Below are 16,305 nucleotides of genomic sequence, written 5' to 3'. Positions count from 1 at the left end.
TACATTTAAGTCCTTTATCCATTTTGAGTTTATTTTTGTGTATGGTGTAAGTTGGTGGTCTAGTTTCATTTTCTTGCATATATCTGTCCAATTTTCCCAACACCATTTATTGAAGAGACTATCTTGGCTCTATTGTATGTTCTTGCCTCCTTTGTCAAATATTAATTGAGCATATTGGTTCGGGCCAATGAGAAATTTATATTCTTGATGGAATTCTTTCTCATCTTGCAGCATGGATTCTGTGGTGAAGTTATCTTATCATTGACTTCCTGTTATGGCCCTAATATGATCATGCTGTCATGAAGTCTGCCTCTGCTCTATTTTGAAATAAGTATCTTAAGAGTCTGGAAGCATATTAGAAATATATAGGTTTTAAAAGAGAAGTTGATGAACTGAAGTTAATTAAAAATACAAAAACAGGTATAAGATCAATCTTGGCAATCAATTGTGGTCTAGGAAGCACTGAATTCATCAAACAGAATGGAAGTTGTTATAAGTGTAGAGAGATCCTTATCCCTGCTGTGGGCTTCTTGTGATATCCCCAGAAAAAGAATTTTCTGAGACTCACATGGGAGTATCCAGTATTGTAGAAAGCTTTATTCCAGTGGACTCAAACCCCTGAGTTTCCGAGGTCCCATTTGCCTTTGTTCCCCCAAAGAAGAAGTGACTTTAGCAGAGCTAGAATCAGAGTCAGTGTCCAGAGTTGTCACTCATGCTGGAGCCAGGTCCAGTCCAGCATCAGGCTAGTTTAGTTTGTGTTCCCATTTGCAGTCCATCAGTCCTTTGCATGAGGGGTCCGCATGGCCACGTGGCGTGGAGGGAACAAAGAAACAGGAACAAGAAAGCCCCATGAGCCAAGAGAGTGAACTCCTTTGGGGGATTATGTATCCCCATATTTTCACGGGCTTGCATTGGTTCTATTCATTTTGGCCCAGAGACATTGAGCAGACTGAGTGGAACTAATGCAAGCCTGTGAAAGACACCTTCTGTAGTCACCCCAGCTTCACTGACAGACACCTCCGATAGTCACCCCAACTTCACTGTGCATGTAACTATATCCTTTGTTGGACTCCTTACACCAGTGATCTGTGGGGAATGGGCTGGTGGTTACCTGGGGAGTATGAAATTGCAGCTTCCTGGTGAAGTTGCCCAAATGACATGCCTATAATATCTGGCTTCCCCCTTTGCTCCTTTTCTAAGCTATATAATAAAAGCCTAATATGCAAATCGACCGAGCGGCGGAATGACTGGCGGAATAACCGGTGGAATGATCAGTCATTATGATGCACACTGACAACCAGGGGGCAGACACTCAATGCAGGAGCTGTCCTCTGGTGGTCAGTGTGCTCCCACAGGGAGAGCGCTACTCAGGCAGAAGCCAGGCTCACGGCTGGTGGACACAGTGGCAGTAGTGGGAGCCTCTCCTGCCTCTGCAGCAGCGCTACGGAGCAGCAAGCCAAGCAGTATGGAGCAGTGAGCAGGTGAAGCAGGCCTAAGCCAGCAGTTGGACATCCCCCCAGGGGTCCCGGACTGCGAAAAGGCTCAGGTTGGGCTGAGGGGACCTTCCCCACCCCCCCATGCATGAATTTCATGCACCGGGCCTCTAATTATTAATAACTAGCTAATTACAATGGTATCAAAGTCACTAGTAAAAGTTAACCTAGTTAACTAAGATCATGGTGAAAAAGAAGAACATTTTTTACTTACTTAACTTTTCTAATGAATTGTGGGCCTTATAGGTTTATTGAATTTATTGTACCCTTCTTTAAGCTTTATGTGTAGGTCATTTCTGCAAACCACATATTTGAGATTTCTCTTTCCTGTTAAATAAATCCTCAAGATTTTCTGCTTTGGTTTATTAGATAAAGATTGTTGGTGGTGTAATAACATGGCTGGGGTGGTTTTATCTTAATCCCCCATTTGCTGTAGGATTTAGGCTTATTATTTAATCTTAAGAACAAAGATTAATCTTTAGAAGTATTGTTAAGTTTTGGTGGCTGACCAGGGCCACGATGTGCCTTCTAAATGGGGCAGAGAGCTCAGAGGCTATTTAAGGAATTCAGTTCTGGGTGCCCTCATTACAGCAAGATGCGCAAGGACCTTAGGCCTGTTCACTGGCCTGTCCTTGACTGACCACTGCAGCCACAAATCACCTTGAGAGGTTCACCTTGTCTTCAGGTTGTAGTCTTTCATGTTTAACTGCTTTGATTATTTGAAAGCTCTCTTTTTAATAATGATATATAATTGCAATAATCTAAGTCCATTAAGGGCATGCCACATTTCACCTTGGTCCACCCACCATCCGTCGGCAAAGTCTGTTTCTAAGTATTACCTGCATATTCATCATTCACCTAGCAAAGACTTACTGAGCTGTTTTGTGCCAGGCACCTGCTATGGATCAGGGACTGTGTTGAGTGCTGTGCAGAAAGTTTAGCAGTTCTCTTCTCAAGAATGCGTCCAGCTCTCCAGGGAACTTGGGAAGAATTGAGGAAAACATGGCTAACAGGAGATGAATGAAATTTAAATGTATTGTCTACTTTTTATTATTATTATGAACACATTGCATAAGGCTTTGTGGAAAGTTTGGAAGATATAAGAAAGTCTGAGGAAGAAGAAAAAAGTCATCCATCCTTCTACCACCCAAGTAATACCATCACCATTGTTTTTTCATGTGTCCTGTCTTTTAAAAATGGCTTCTAAGAATAAGCAAATCATAGAGCTCTGTCCAGTAAAAAGGGCTTTAAGGTGGAATTTGTTGGGAGGAGGCATGAGGCCCCCGGAAAACAGCAGTGTTTGCTCTGTGGGGGACTATGACATCAAACACAGCAGCCTGAGGGAAGGTTTCTGGGATTTCTCAGAAAGAAAACTTTGGGGAGAAACCCCAGCAGCAGTGTCGACCTTAGATTTCTCTGCGCATAGTTCCTGAATTACAAGTGTGTTGTGTTCTAAAACTTTGTAAAATGGTAGTTGGCATTCCAAATGCTTTTCTCAAACATTAATTTTGTTTTAATCTATTCTAGATGCGTAAGACAGAGCCTGCCCTTTAGGACAGGATGTGAGAGATGATTTACAAATTACAGTGTGTCCACTGCATGACCATGGGTTAAGGCTAAGAGAGTTCATAGCAGGAGAAGCAAGAAAAGAAACAACTTTATTTTTGAGAATCTGTAAGGTACTAGCACTGTTTATTTTGATATATTGTCTCATTTAATTTCATTACATTTGAGGAAGGGATTTTCCTCATTTTTCTTTCATTTTTTATTTTTATTTTTTATTTTTATTTTTTTGAGAGAGAGAGAAAGAGAGGAGAGAAGAGGAGAGGAGGGGGGGGGGGAGAGAAAGAAACACTGATTTGTTGTTCCACATATTTATGCATTCATTGGCTCATTCTTGTATGTGCCCTGACCAGGGATCAAACCCACAACCTTAGCATATTGGGATGACACTCTAACCAACTGAGCTACGCTGGCCAGTGTGATTTTCCTCATTTTTCTAGTTTAAAGTTAGAAAATAGATTCAGAGGCTCAGTTGCTTATCTGGGTTACATAATAATTGGCAGGCTTGGGACCAGAGACCTGGGTTCCATCCTACCAGTGTGACCTCAGGTAATTCGTTAATTTCTGTCTTATTTATTTATTTATTTATTTTAATTCTTACCTTAGGATATTTTTCCATTGATTTTTAGAGAGTGGAAGACAGGAAAAGACAGTAATATCAATGTGAAAGAAACACATTGATTGATTTGCCTCCTGCACGGGCCCTGACTAGGGTGTGGGCCTGGGAGGAGCCTGCAACCCAACCCAGGTACATGCCCTCAACAGGAATCGAACCCAGGACCCTTTGGTCCACAGGCTGACGCTCTATCCCCTGAGCTAAACTGGGTAGGGTTTTCTTAGTTTTTAAGGCAAAGACAGTGATGATGCTTAATTCACAAGGTTATTGTCACCATGAAATGAGACAATGTACATGACACCCTTCTCACAGTTTGGATTCAGTGCCAGTAGATGGGAGCTTGTAGGATGTTAGTTGTTTGGCAGCACACGCACAATAGGTGTCAACCACCCATCCTTCCTTCTTACAAGCCTCCCTGCTCCTCTGGTTTCCTATTCTCTTCCCTTGGATTTTTAAGGACTCTGACTGAGAGATCAACTTCATTTGGGTTATAATAATGGGTTCTTGGATTTGTAAAATAAGGTTCATCTGCATATATAGGAAAATCCCATCTCTGGGGTAGCCGTCTTTGTGAGGTCATCCTATATAATAAAAGGCTAATATGCAAATTGTCCCCTAGACTTGAAGTTCCACTGGGAGTTTGACCAGGGGCAGGGCTGGCCTGCCCACCACCCAGGGTCCCTCCCACCAGCTGGCCCAGACCTGATTCGCCCTGATCGGGGCGGGCCAGCCGGACCCTATCTGTGCACGAATTCGTGCACTGGGCCTCTAGTCTTTAATATTTTCCCTGGGTGTCTGATGGAGGAAGGCTAGGGCTACGAAAGCCAAGAGCTAAGATGGGGAAGAGGGAAGGGAGCAGTGGGAAGAATCAATTTGGGTATTTTCCTGTTTTAATTTGCTACCCGCCAGCCTCAGCAAGGACTGACCTATGACCTGGTGTGGCTGGGGTTTGTAACAGTGAGCAGAGATTAAGGGGGCAGGATGGGTACTTCTGTGGGAGATACTTGGTTCTCCTGGCATACATGCTTTTTCATTCACACACAGTTCAAGTCACAGTTTGTTGGAAGCTCTCCTATGTTCAGGGCAGTTAGTCTTGAGACCCAAAGGGACCATCCATCCTCATGAGAGCAACCAAGTTGACAGATGAATAACAGAAAATTACAATTTATTTTTTAAATACCAAGGTAGAGGGAAGCTGGGGGAGCTTTGCCAAATTGTATTAAAATTATTTTTCTGTGTTTGCTCCTTCCATTAGACCTTGAAGGCCAGGGCTCCGTCTTTTGCAACTTTGTATTCCCACAGCCTAATCTTGAACTCATCCCTGAATAAATGTGTGTAAGTTCAAAGCTGGTGCAGGAATAAGGTAGTTTGTCAGTGGTGCATTTCAACTCCCTATGTATTTGTGGAAGTCACAACCCTGTAAATGGAGACATCTGGCTTATTTGTAATTCCAGTTTTAGAAGGTAGAAAGTGGAAATTGTGACTGATTCATGCCGAGAATTTGGGTCAAAGTGGCTTTTTCATCGTGATGTTTCTTCATGATGGAAGAGAGTCTTAGGGCCTAGAATTTTAGAAAGAGATTTCACAAAGTTCAGAGAAAATGCAGTGTACCTCCAAGGCCAGCAGAACTACGAAAAGGGATATGATTTCATCTAGATGGATGGAAAACTTTAAGAAACAAAAGTTGTGACTAGGATTCTAATCACACTAATGAGCAAAAATGGGGCCCGCTTCTGAGGACGGCAGATTGCTATTTAGGGCCATTGCAGAAGAAGCCAGGTTTTTAAAAAGTAGCTTTATTGATATATGATTCACATGCCATAGAATTAGCCCATTTAAAATGTACAGAGTTCCATGGTTTTTAGTGCATTCACAGCTATGTACAACTATCACCACAGTCAATTTTAGAACATCCTCATCACCTCAGAAAGAAACTCATGTCTTTTAGCTCTCACTTCCCCTTCCCCTCCCCTCAGACTTAAGCAACCATTAATGTACTTTCTGTCTGCATAGATTTGCCTATTTTGGGTGTTTCATGTAAATGGAATCATGTAATATGTGGTCTTTTGTGAGCATGTATCAGTTCTTAATTCTTATTGCTGAGTAATATTCCATTGTATGGATATATAACATTTTGTTAATTGATTTATGACATTTGGATGGACATTTGGATTGTTTTCACTTTTTGGGTATTAAGAATAATGCCTCTATTCATGTGTAAGTCTTTGTGTGCACGTGTTTCATTTCTCTTGGGAATATATCTATGAATGGAATTGCTGGCTTATGTAGTAACTCTAACCTTTTTAAAAAATATATATATTTTATTAATTTTTTTTTACAGAGAGGAAGGGAGAGGGATAGAGAGTTAGAAACATCGATGAGAGAGAAACATTGATCAGCTGCCTCCTGCCCACCCCCAACTGGGGATGTGCCTGCAACCAATACATGCCCTTGACTGGAATCGAACCTGGGACCCTTCAGTCCGCAGGCCAACGCTCTATCCACTGAGCAAACCGGTTAGGGTTATGTTTAACCTTTTGATAAACTGCCAGACTCTTTTCCAAAGTAGCAGTCCGCTTTCTCAACCCCACTAGCAAGCAGTGTATGAAGCTTTCAGTTCGTCCACATCCTTCCCAACACTTGCTGCTGAGCTGGCCTTTTCTTTTAGCTAGCCTAATGCGTGTGAAGCGGTATCTCATTGTGGTATTTCATTTGATTTGCATTTGCTTTTTAATAAAATAAATTTTAAAATAAATTATTTCTTCTTTAATTTATTTCAAGTTACAGTTGACATATTATATTAGTTCAGATGTACAATATAGTGGTTAGACATTTATATAACCTATGAAGCAATCTACTTCTCATCTGACACCATACATGGTTCTTACAATAGTATTGACTATATTCCCTATGCAGTACTTTACTTCCCCTTGACTGATTTTATAATGGCAATTTGCACATCTTAATGCCTTCCCCTTTTTATCCATTCCCAGTAACCTCCCTCCCATCTGCTGATTTGCATTTCTTTAATGACTAATGATGTTGAGCCTCTTTTCGTTGTTTATCGGTTATTTATATGTCTTCTTTGGAGAAATGTCTGTTTAGAGCCTCTTCTTACTAAAACATTGTCTTTTTATTATTGAGTGTACAAATCTTTTATCAGATAAGTGATTTGCAAACATTTGCTCCTGTTCTGTGTTGTCTTTTCCTTTTTTTTTTTTAAATCTTCACCCTAGAATATGTTTTCATTGATTTTTAGAGGGAGAGAAAGAAGGAGAGAGAGAGAGAGAAACATGGATCAGTTGCTTCCTATATGCACCCTGACTGGGGATTGAACCTGTCACCGTTTGGTGTACGGGACACTCCATCAAACTGAGCCATCAGGCCATGGCATCTCTTTACTTTCTTAGGAAGCCAGATTTTAAGTGGTGCACAAAAGAGAAAAGGGCACGTAATAAGCATGGAACAAAAGTGTAGGCTATGGCTACAAATGCTTATTGAGGTTATTCCTAGGATGATCTATAGCTGATAGGGAAAAATGTGAAATTACCACAGTTATTTAAAAAAAACTTTAAAATTATAATACACATCAAATGCACAAATCATAAATATACAGCTTAAATAAATGATCAGGAAATGAATACATGTAGAGAACATTCACAGCCCCTCAGAAGCTCTCAGTTGTCTCTTTGTGATCACTAACCCTCCTTTTTCCTCAGAAGTAACCACTCTTTGACTTCTAACACCATACGTTAGTTTTTACAAACATATAGGAAAGTGCAGAAAGCACAGATATAGTGGGATTAATTTTCACAAAGTGACTACACTGTATAATCAGACTCAGATTAAGAAACAGATATTGCTAGCCCCTCAGAAGGTCTGGTTCCCACCCTCCAGTCAAAGCATTACACCTCAACTACTAACACGATAGCTTAGTTTTTTGGGTCATTTTGTGAACTTTATATGAACGTGATCATGCATAATATATTCGTTCGTTTCTAGCTTCTTTCCCTCAACATTGTGTTTGTGAGGTTCATTCATGTTCTTGCACGTATTTGCTGTTGATTTATTTAATGCTGCCATGAACATCCCTGTGTATGTCTTTCTGGTAAAGACATCTACAGGGGCTATAATTAGGAGTGGACTTGCCGGGTCATGTGGTATGTGTATATTCACTTTAGTAGACACCGAGAAACAGTTTTCCAAAGTGGTTGTATCAGTTTACATAGCCATCAGCAATATATGACAGCTCCACATTCTTGGCAACACTCGGTATTGCCTGCCATTTGACTTTAGCTGTTCTGGCAGGTGTGTAGAAATATTCCATTGCGGCTTTAACTTGCATTTCCCTGAAGACTAATGCAATTGAGCACCTTTTCATGTTTACTGGCCACTTGATTCCACTTTTTGAGTAATGGAAATGTTCTAGATCTTCACTGTGATGGTGAGAGTGGTTGAATATGGACACATTTTGAGAGTACGGCTGACAGGTTATGCTTAAGGTCTGGGAGTGCTGTGAACAAGAGGAGTCAAGAATGGCGTTAGGTGGAGGGAAGTTGGGACATGGGAGACAGGAAAGGTAAAGAAGATCCGGAGTTAAGTATAGCCAAACCTTTGCATTTTATGCATGTAATCAAAATAGTTTTTTAGCATTTTTTAAAGAAAGGCCATTTGAATACCAAAATAATAAAATAAATGAAAAAAGATGGGAAGAACATAACCTCAGAATAAAAGGCAATCCTTTAAATTGAATAAATTTAGCTTTCTGAAATACTCATGAACAAGTGTTTTTTTTTTCTTTTTTCTTTTTTTCTCATTTCTCTGAAGACCCACAGATGCTGATGTTGTTTTGTAGACCAGCTTTGGGAATCACTGGTCTGTAGCATTATGTATATATCCTTTGATTTTGATACTATTAATAAATGAGCATCATATCTGTCCTGAAAGTTGCAGTAAGACTGATTGAGGTTAGAGTCTAAATATGAGAAACCATAAAAAACATGGTCAGAATAGGCCATGTGTCATTTCTAGCCCAGAAATACTTCATCTCTTAAAAAAAAGAGAGCCAGATGCCTCCTAAAAGCACATATGGTACACGTGCAATCATAGTAAGGCTGACACTCATCTTAGTATCTTCTTTGCTATTGGGCTCTATGAAATTACTGTTTCTAAAATTTTGTGTTGAAGTAGCTAAGCTCCCAGTTTTCTTTAGCAAATTGATTTGCCTTGTCCTTAGGGACAAATACAGCTATGTTTTAACCTTTGGGTATACCACCCCCCTACCCCCTGCCCCCAGTGTTACAGCTAAGTGTAACTACAAAGTATTTGGTAAAAGCCATGTGGGGCAGCAGGAGCGGGAAGTGGTACTGTAGTAACAAAGGTGGAGAGGAGTGTCCGTGACCCATAGCTTGGTTGGCACGAACAAGCAGACTTGTTTTGAATCTCCGTTGAGGCGTACTGGTGCTTTCCTTTGAATTGGATACCATCTTCTATTTGGCAGAGCATTGGGACGCCTTCTCAGTGAGAATCAGTGTCATTAGAAGGCCTCAGAAGTGTGTAAGTGATCTCTTATGTGAAAGTGTTGCCTTTGAGTATTACCTGGGAAATATCTTGTGCAGTTTCATAATGAGTAATTTGATTACTCAAAGATATCAAATATCCTTTGTAAAACTCTGTGACCATGTTAAAGAACAGTGTTACTAACAACTTTCCCATCCTTGCCAACTGGTTTTATGGGACTTAATGTCTTTCTACCAAGAAGAGAACTTTAACATGCATATTCCTCTGCATTTCCAGTCTGCTTTTGGCATTAGGTAATAGTGTCATATTTTAGTTACCTGATGTGTCTGTGGTTTTAACTTGACTGTCTTGCCCTGAGGGATGGGAGAAAATAAGTGAAAAGTTCATCGCTGCTTTGTGAATCAAGTTGTGCCTTGGCACGGAGCACTGATCATTCTGGCATTCAAACACAGCATTAGATCACCTTGTCTGCAGTTTGGGAAGGTTCTGTGCTACCTAACACTGCAGGATTCTCCACAAACTCGAGCTGGTAAAAAGGAGGATGTTTATTGTATTCTGTTCTCAAAATCTTGCCAACTTACTATCATCACACTCTTTATTGATAGAAAATTAGTTAGGTAAAAATCATTTTCTTCTCCGTGCATGGCAGAAGTGATGAAATTTATGAGAAAGTACATATAAGGAGAGGTTGTGAGTGTTGATTGTGGACTTGAGCCCTGGCTCGAAACAAAACTCTTGACTTATAGCAGAATGTTCTGTGTCACTTGTTTCTTTCAGTCTCAGCTCTTTTATGTGAAACAATGAAAGGAATATGTGCTTGGTGAATCGGTCAAGGTTTTTAGTTACAGATACTAAGATCTAGTGTAGCTAGAGTAAGCACAACAGGACTTATTAAAGGGAATAGGTAGCTTAGCAATCATTAGGAGGGCTGAAGAAAGAGACTGTAGGCTGAGTTTCTGGGAATGGTAGCCAGTTCTGCACTTTGGGGGCCAGTTCTGCACTGTGGGGGCCAGTTCTGCACTGAGGGGGGGCAATGATGCTCTGTGGGGGTCAGTTCTGTACTGTGGGGGCCCATTCTGCACTGTGGGGTCAGTTCTGTACTGCGGGGGCCAGTTCTGCACTGTGGGGGCCTGTGTTGCACTGTGGAACTGGCTCTCCAAGGAGCTGCTGCCCCTGCTTGGGTGGGGATGCTCCAAATCGAGAAGCCAGAGCCAGAATCCCTTCACTTTTGTCTGCCAGCAGAATGGATGCCACACACTCTGCCACCTTGCTTCTTTCTCCAGCTAACTCCATTCTTAAGGAGTCCTCTGTGGTGTGTCTGGTTGGCAGAACATAGCTCACAAGTCTCCCCGTACTAAAGGGTGGGGAAGCAGGAAACATAATCCTCCCATCCCCGATTTATTTATTTGTTTTCATTTTTAAATTCTACTTGGAAAATGGGCCAAAGATTATGGGCCTCTTGAATAACAAATGGCCATTACAACACCTATTTGAAATAATAAAACTTTTAAGTATCAAGTGAATACTTGGAAATTTGTTCTTGAGTTTTAAGGAAAATGAATCACAGAAGTAAGAATTTTGTTCAAAATTACTCTTTGGTGGGAGAGACTGGACATCACATGGTTTAGGCCCCTGATTTTATAGTTGAGGGAAACTTAAGCCCAGGGGGTGAATTTTTACATTGAAGTCCTGATGTAAGTAGTCGGGTTGTCTCCAGGGGCTGATGTTGGTTGGATGACATTGGTGTGCTTGTATGTGTTCACTGAATACTTGGAAATTTATTCTTGAGTTTTAAGGAAAATGAATCACAGAAGTATGACTTTTGTTCAAAACCACACTTGGGGGGCAGGGGACGCCTAATTGAAGATGTAAGTTTCACTTGGTACACCAAACTACAAAAATGAAGGGTGTTTATAAACAGCTCTCTTCTGTTTATTCTTCTGGGCAGTTCATAAATTTGCTCATATACAGCTCTGGATAAGGCATTCGTTATTACTTGCATATTTAGTATAAGGTCAGAATTACTAGGAAACTTTGGTCTGTCTAATTTGTCATCGCCAAGTCTTTGCTCAGAGCTGTCTTTGCAGTGCACCGTACCTGACATAGTCTATTTAAGATTGCAATCCACCTTTACTCCATTCATTCCGAACCCCTTTTTTCTGCCATTCTGACCTTTTTCTTTTTGATAGCACATATCCTTCCTAACATTACATAACATAGTTTGTATATTATGTTGATTGCTTATGGTGTCTCTTCCAGGCTATTAGCTCCATAAAGGCAGATTTTTCTCAGTTTGTGTATCCTGAGCATGAAGAATAAATAGTACTGGCCCTATAGTAGATATTCAATAAATATATGTTGAATGAATGAACTTGGCAAAAGCAGATATTCTTTAGGATTCCTATTAGTAAAAAGACAGATTCTGAACCCTAGTTATTATTTTATTCATGAACTCATTGGGGATGGCAGAATCATCAGTTGGAATGTAAAGAAAATAAGTAGTGTTCTGGAATCTCCTTGCCTTTTTTTTTGGCAATAAACAAGGAACTTGGATTCAGATGAAAAAAATCATAAGATTTTCAGATATTATCAGTGGAACACATTCTTTAGCTATTAAAATCTAGATTACAAAATGATAAAAACACACACAGTCTTTTTCATATATAGACTTGGACAGTGCTGGTTTTAAACAAATGACTTAGCTTTTCATTTTATTTTTCTCCATTTATTTACTTTCTTATTTTCATTTTCGACATTGTGGCAAAACGAAAACAGATTTAAGAGTATGAGGTACTGAGGCAGTGGTGAGGGAAGTGGGAGGAACCGAGGTCTCTGTGGAGTGGAAAAGGTTTCTGCAGAGTCGTCCAGATGTGAAAGTACATTCTGAACCTTTGTTGGAAAAGCTGAGACGTGAGACAAGGAGGCACAGTTCATTAAATTAGAGTAAACAGTGTCTTAAAATGTTCATTTAGCGAAGCTGGTGGTCGTCTCCTAATAAGTTCTAGGATATACTGTAGTTTATAAAGACTAACATTATTATTTAAAGGGAAATAAAGGTGATACTTAATGTCTTAGGAAGATGTTAATCCAAAGCTTAAATGATTTGTCTAATATCACACAACTAATTCATGGCAGAGTTGGTACTAATTTTTATCACAAATTTTCAATGAAGTATCCTTATTAGGAGAGGTGTGTATAGACTGTCTTTGGAGATAATCCAGGGAACAATTACGAATTTGTGTAGAGATTTATGTTTTAGCTTAAAATTTTTTAAAATATATTTTTATTGATTTCAGAGAGGAAGGGAGAGGGAGAGAGATAGAAACATCAATGATGAGAGAGAATCATTGGTCTGCTGCCTCTTGCATGCTCCCCACTGGGAATTGAGCCTGCAACCCGCACATATGCCCTTGACCAGAATCGAATCCAGGATCCTTCAGTCTGCAGGCCGATGCTCTATCCACTGAGCCAACCAGCCAGAGCTTAACAATTTTTTAAAAAATTTATGCAGATATTTCATCCTATACAAATTATTTATGGACTTTTCTTTTTAAGTGTATTAACATGTGGTATTTTTTGTTTGTTTTTGTTTTGTTTCTTTGCAAAAAATGTGCTTATTGAGGAATTGTCATTTGGAACTTGAGGACATGAACAGAATGAAAGATCACCATAGGCTGTCTTAGAATGGTTAAAAAAAATCAGAGTTTTAAAGAAAATTACAGCAGGGAAACAATTCTACATGATCTCTTTTGATGTTAAATATTATATTAGAGGGAATTAATGATAGTACAGTGAAAATACCTTACGTAGAAAATATTTTAAATGTTAATTTGAGAAGAAAAGATTACCCTTTCTGTCATTTCAACATTCTGTGTAAGTGAACTAAGATACCCTGTTTTGTATCTTTTCACTTCCAGTAGTTTGGAAGTGATTGATTTAAAAAGAAAGAAAGAGACAGAGACAGAGACAGAGAGAGAGATAATGATTTGTATAGATAATTTGTATATTCTTTTCCCTGACCATGAAGTTAGACCGTACTTGTGTGGAGAAAGACAGCCAATCTACACCCTACCACTTCCCCATCAGGGAATACTGCAAGCATGTCAAACTCAAAGGCGAACATGGGCCAAATAAACAAGGTTTAAGTTTATGTGGGCTGCAAAAAAACAAAAGCTTCAATTTTCATAGAAACGTAGGTTTATTTGATAGAGACATGCTGAATACAAAGGGCTGAAGTAAATGAGTAATCGTTAACATAAAATAAGAGTACATTTTAATAAAAATTAATATTTTTATTGAACATTAACTGATCAGACCCTCAATAACTGTACAAATTTAATAAGTATAACACAAATAAACCTATTTTTCTTGTTCTCCAAAACCAAAATATTTTCTGTTGCGCACACCAAACAAATCAGTACAAGACTAATGACATGGCAATCGGCTGCTAAAGTAATTGCTGCTTTTATTAGTGGAGAGAGATGGTGCTCCTGTGTGAAAGGTGTGTAAGGGAAATGAATGCAACATGATTATAGTAATCAGTCCTTAGCAAACGTAGTTCGTTATCAATAACTAGAGGCTCAGTGCACGAAATTGTGGACTCGGAGGGGTCCCTCAGCCCAGCCTGCAACCTCTTGCAGTCCGGGAGCCCTTGGGGGATGTCTGACTGCTGGCTTAGGCCTGCGGCACTCGAACATCTTTGGACATCTTTAGTGCTGCTGCAGCCATCCGTGAGCCCGGCTTCTGGCTGAGTGGCACTCCCCCTGTATTGAGCGTCTGCCCCTGGTGGTTATTCTGCCATTGGGCCAATTTGCATATTAGCCTTTTATTATATAGGATTATGTATAACAGGATATTGTAAAACTTAAGTTATGAAATTTTTATTAAAACTTTTCTTACATAGTTATATTGGCTGGGCAACCAAAATATTCATTGTGAGTTTGACGTGCTTGCTCTAAAGGTTCTTATTTTGTAATCTTTTATGTAAATTGTTTCTTTTGTAATACATGGTTAAGTGTGACTTATCATGCCACTGAATTATGACTTTATTTTTATGTGTTCCAAAATACTGTTTCCACAATTGATTAGAAAGCAGGGCATCATAGGAAGAACACTAAGCTGGCAGTCAGGAGATCCTGACTTAATATTGCTTGTAAATGAGGGTTTTACTGTCGTAAATGGGATACTGAGGTTTTTTCCAACTCTAAAAGCTTATGATCTGTATTTGTTCATGATCTGCTTAGTGCCTCCATTCACATAGTTTCTAAAATTTAAACAGTTGTGTGTTATTTCAGGTTTCATTGTCTCCACACAAAATAGTTCCCTGGAGGTGAAGATTTTGGGAGCCAGTACCCCTTGCTTTCGTCTGGTCAGTGAGTTTCCTGCGTGACTACCAGAGAAACCAGGCGAGAACTTGCCTAGCAGTCCCTGGTGGCTCTCAAAAGGTCCTTTTATATGAGACTCTTAGCATTTTGAGACAACCTCTAAGACATGAGGAATTTTCAAATTGGGCCTGCAATGTTTAGGTAATCGACAGTTGCTAACCCTGAGCAGTTTGCCACTTGGAGTCCCAGTATTACTGTTGGAAGTAGCCTTCTGAGTTTTTATTGCCTTGTGCTTGCAGATTATTTTTTTGGTTGTAGGTGTAAATTATAGGAGGCCTTTGGCAGATGTGTGTATAGCAGGCACATAATGTCTCATTATAATGTTGATGAGATGCCTAGAAACTTAAATTTTATTTGTGGCAAAATTGGTCATATTATATGTCATTTCACTTGAAGCTGTAGAACCTATTGGTGACGTTAATTGAGAACTTACTATACAGATTGTTTTACCATGCTAGTATCACATACCCGTGCTCTTTTTCTTCTGGAAGGCGTGCATACTGTTGTGTGTGTTTTCAGTTAAGTCTGTATCACACCAGCCAGTTTACTTAGCTCTAGGTGGAGATGCAGAAATACCCTATTGAATTATTGAATTCTTACCCCAGCCTGGCAGAGTTGTGTTTAGCAGTTCATATATGGTATGTGTTGGAAGGCACGTCTTGGCAAATGGTGAGTGACTTTGGTGGGGAAGAAGTGCAGTCTGGGTAAGATGGCTGGGCAGGAAGCCCCTGCTCCACAGTTACGCTGCTATTGTCGCTTAGCACCCAAGAGAGATTCACTTGTCATTTTTCATAAATCATAGCTCCAAAGTCAGAGATAGTTCTCAAGTCCCTGAATTATTTTGTGATTTTGCTCTCATTATTTTTCACATCGTCTGGATTTGAAGTTTTGAAGAACTTGGCACTTTGCTCAGATAGAATAAGCCAAGGTATTCCATTAAAGACTTACTGTGAGCCTGAAGAAAGCCTTTATTCCTCTTTCATTTCGCTAAGGTGTGACAGTATTGGAGCAGATGGAAGGCTAGAGTTTGAGCTTCCGTTGTGTGAAAACTTCACCAGCCAATTGGCTGACTCTTGGTGGTAAGACAGGAAGAGCCACCCACATTTTCCCTTTTGGATTTGAGTCACAGAAAACAGGTTTCCTGCAGAAACCATTTGGCTTCAACAAGTGTAGGAAATTTCATCTTTGATCAGATTGATGTTTTTATCTTCATTGGGCATTATTTCAAATTAATTATTTTCCTCTTTTCAATCCACAGGTTCAGTTTGAAATTGGAATCTCCTGTAGTACTGACTGTAACCTAATTTCCAAGATTTTTATGTCAGAGGTAGATCAAAAGGACTATACTTTCAGGTAAGGATCTAATTTTCTTTATATTAACAATACACAGCTACTTTGGCAGAATTCTAGAGTTACCCTTGCCCCCTTTCACATGTATAGGTGGCACATTGAATTTTCCAGACAGGTTTTTACCTGTTCGGGATTCCCTAAGAGGTGTCAATGGGGTTGGCTACATGGAATATTTAGAGAAGCTATATGTGGTGGCAGTTAAAACATATTCATGCCCATTTAAAGTGGCTTGTAAAACTATAAGTTTTTGTTCCTTTTAGGAGAAGGAAATCATCCTTTCCTCTAATGCAGCGGTTCTCAACCTGTGGGTTGCGACCCCTTTGGGGGTCGAACGACCCTTTCACAGGGGTTGCCTAAGACCATCGGAAAACACATATAT

The 16,305-nt window shown here is 39.8% G+C and overlaps 1 protein-coding gene across 6 annotated transcripts in view; it reads left to right on the top strand.

The window, feature by feature from the left end:
* Positions 1-16,305, top strand: part of SIPA1L1 (signal-induced proliferation-associated 1 like 1) — a 339,956-nt gene that overhangs the window by 18,836 nt on the left and 304,815 nt on the right. For all 6 annotated transcript variants that reach the window (XM_015562016.1, XM_006760733.2, XM_006760732.2 and 3 more), the window contains exon 2: positions 15,835-15,929. The gene's annotated coding sequence lies outside the window, so the exon portion shown is untranslated. The remainder of the gene's footprint in view (positions 1-15,834; positions 15,930-16,305) is intronic.

Source organism: Myotis davidii, unplaced genomic scaffold, assembly GCF_000327345.1.
Source record: "Myotis davidii unplaced genomic scaffold, ASM32734v1 scaffold17, whole genome shotgun sequence".
NCBI classification, from domain to species: Eukaryota; Metazoa; Chordata; class Mammalia; order Chiroptera; family Vespertilionidae; genus Myotis; species Myotis davidii.
Note: the sequence above shows the minus strand (reverse complement) of the source record. Positions and strands in the feature narration are given on the sequence as shown.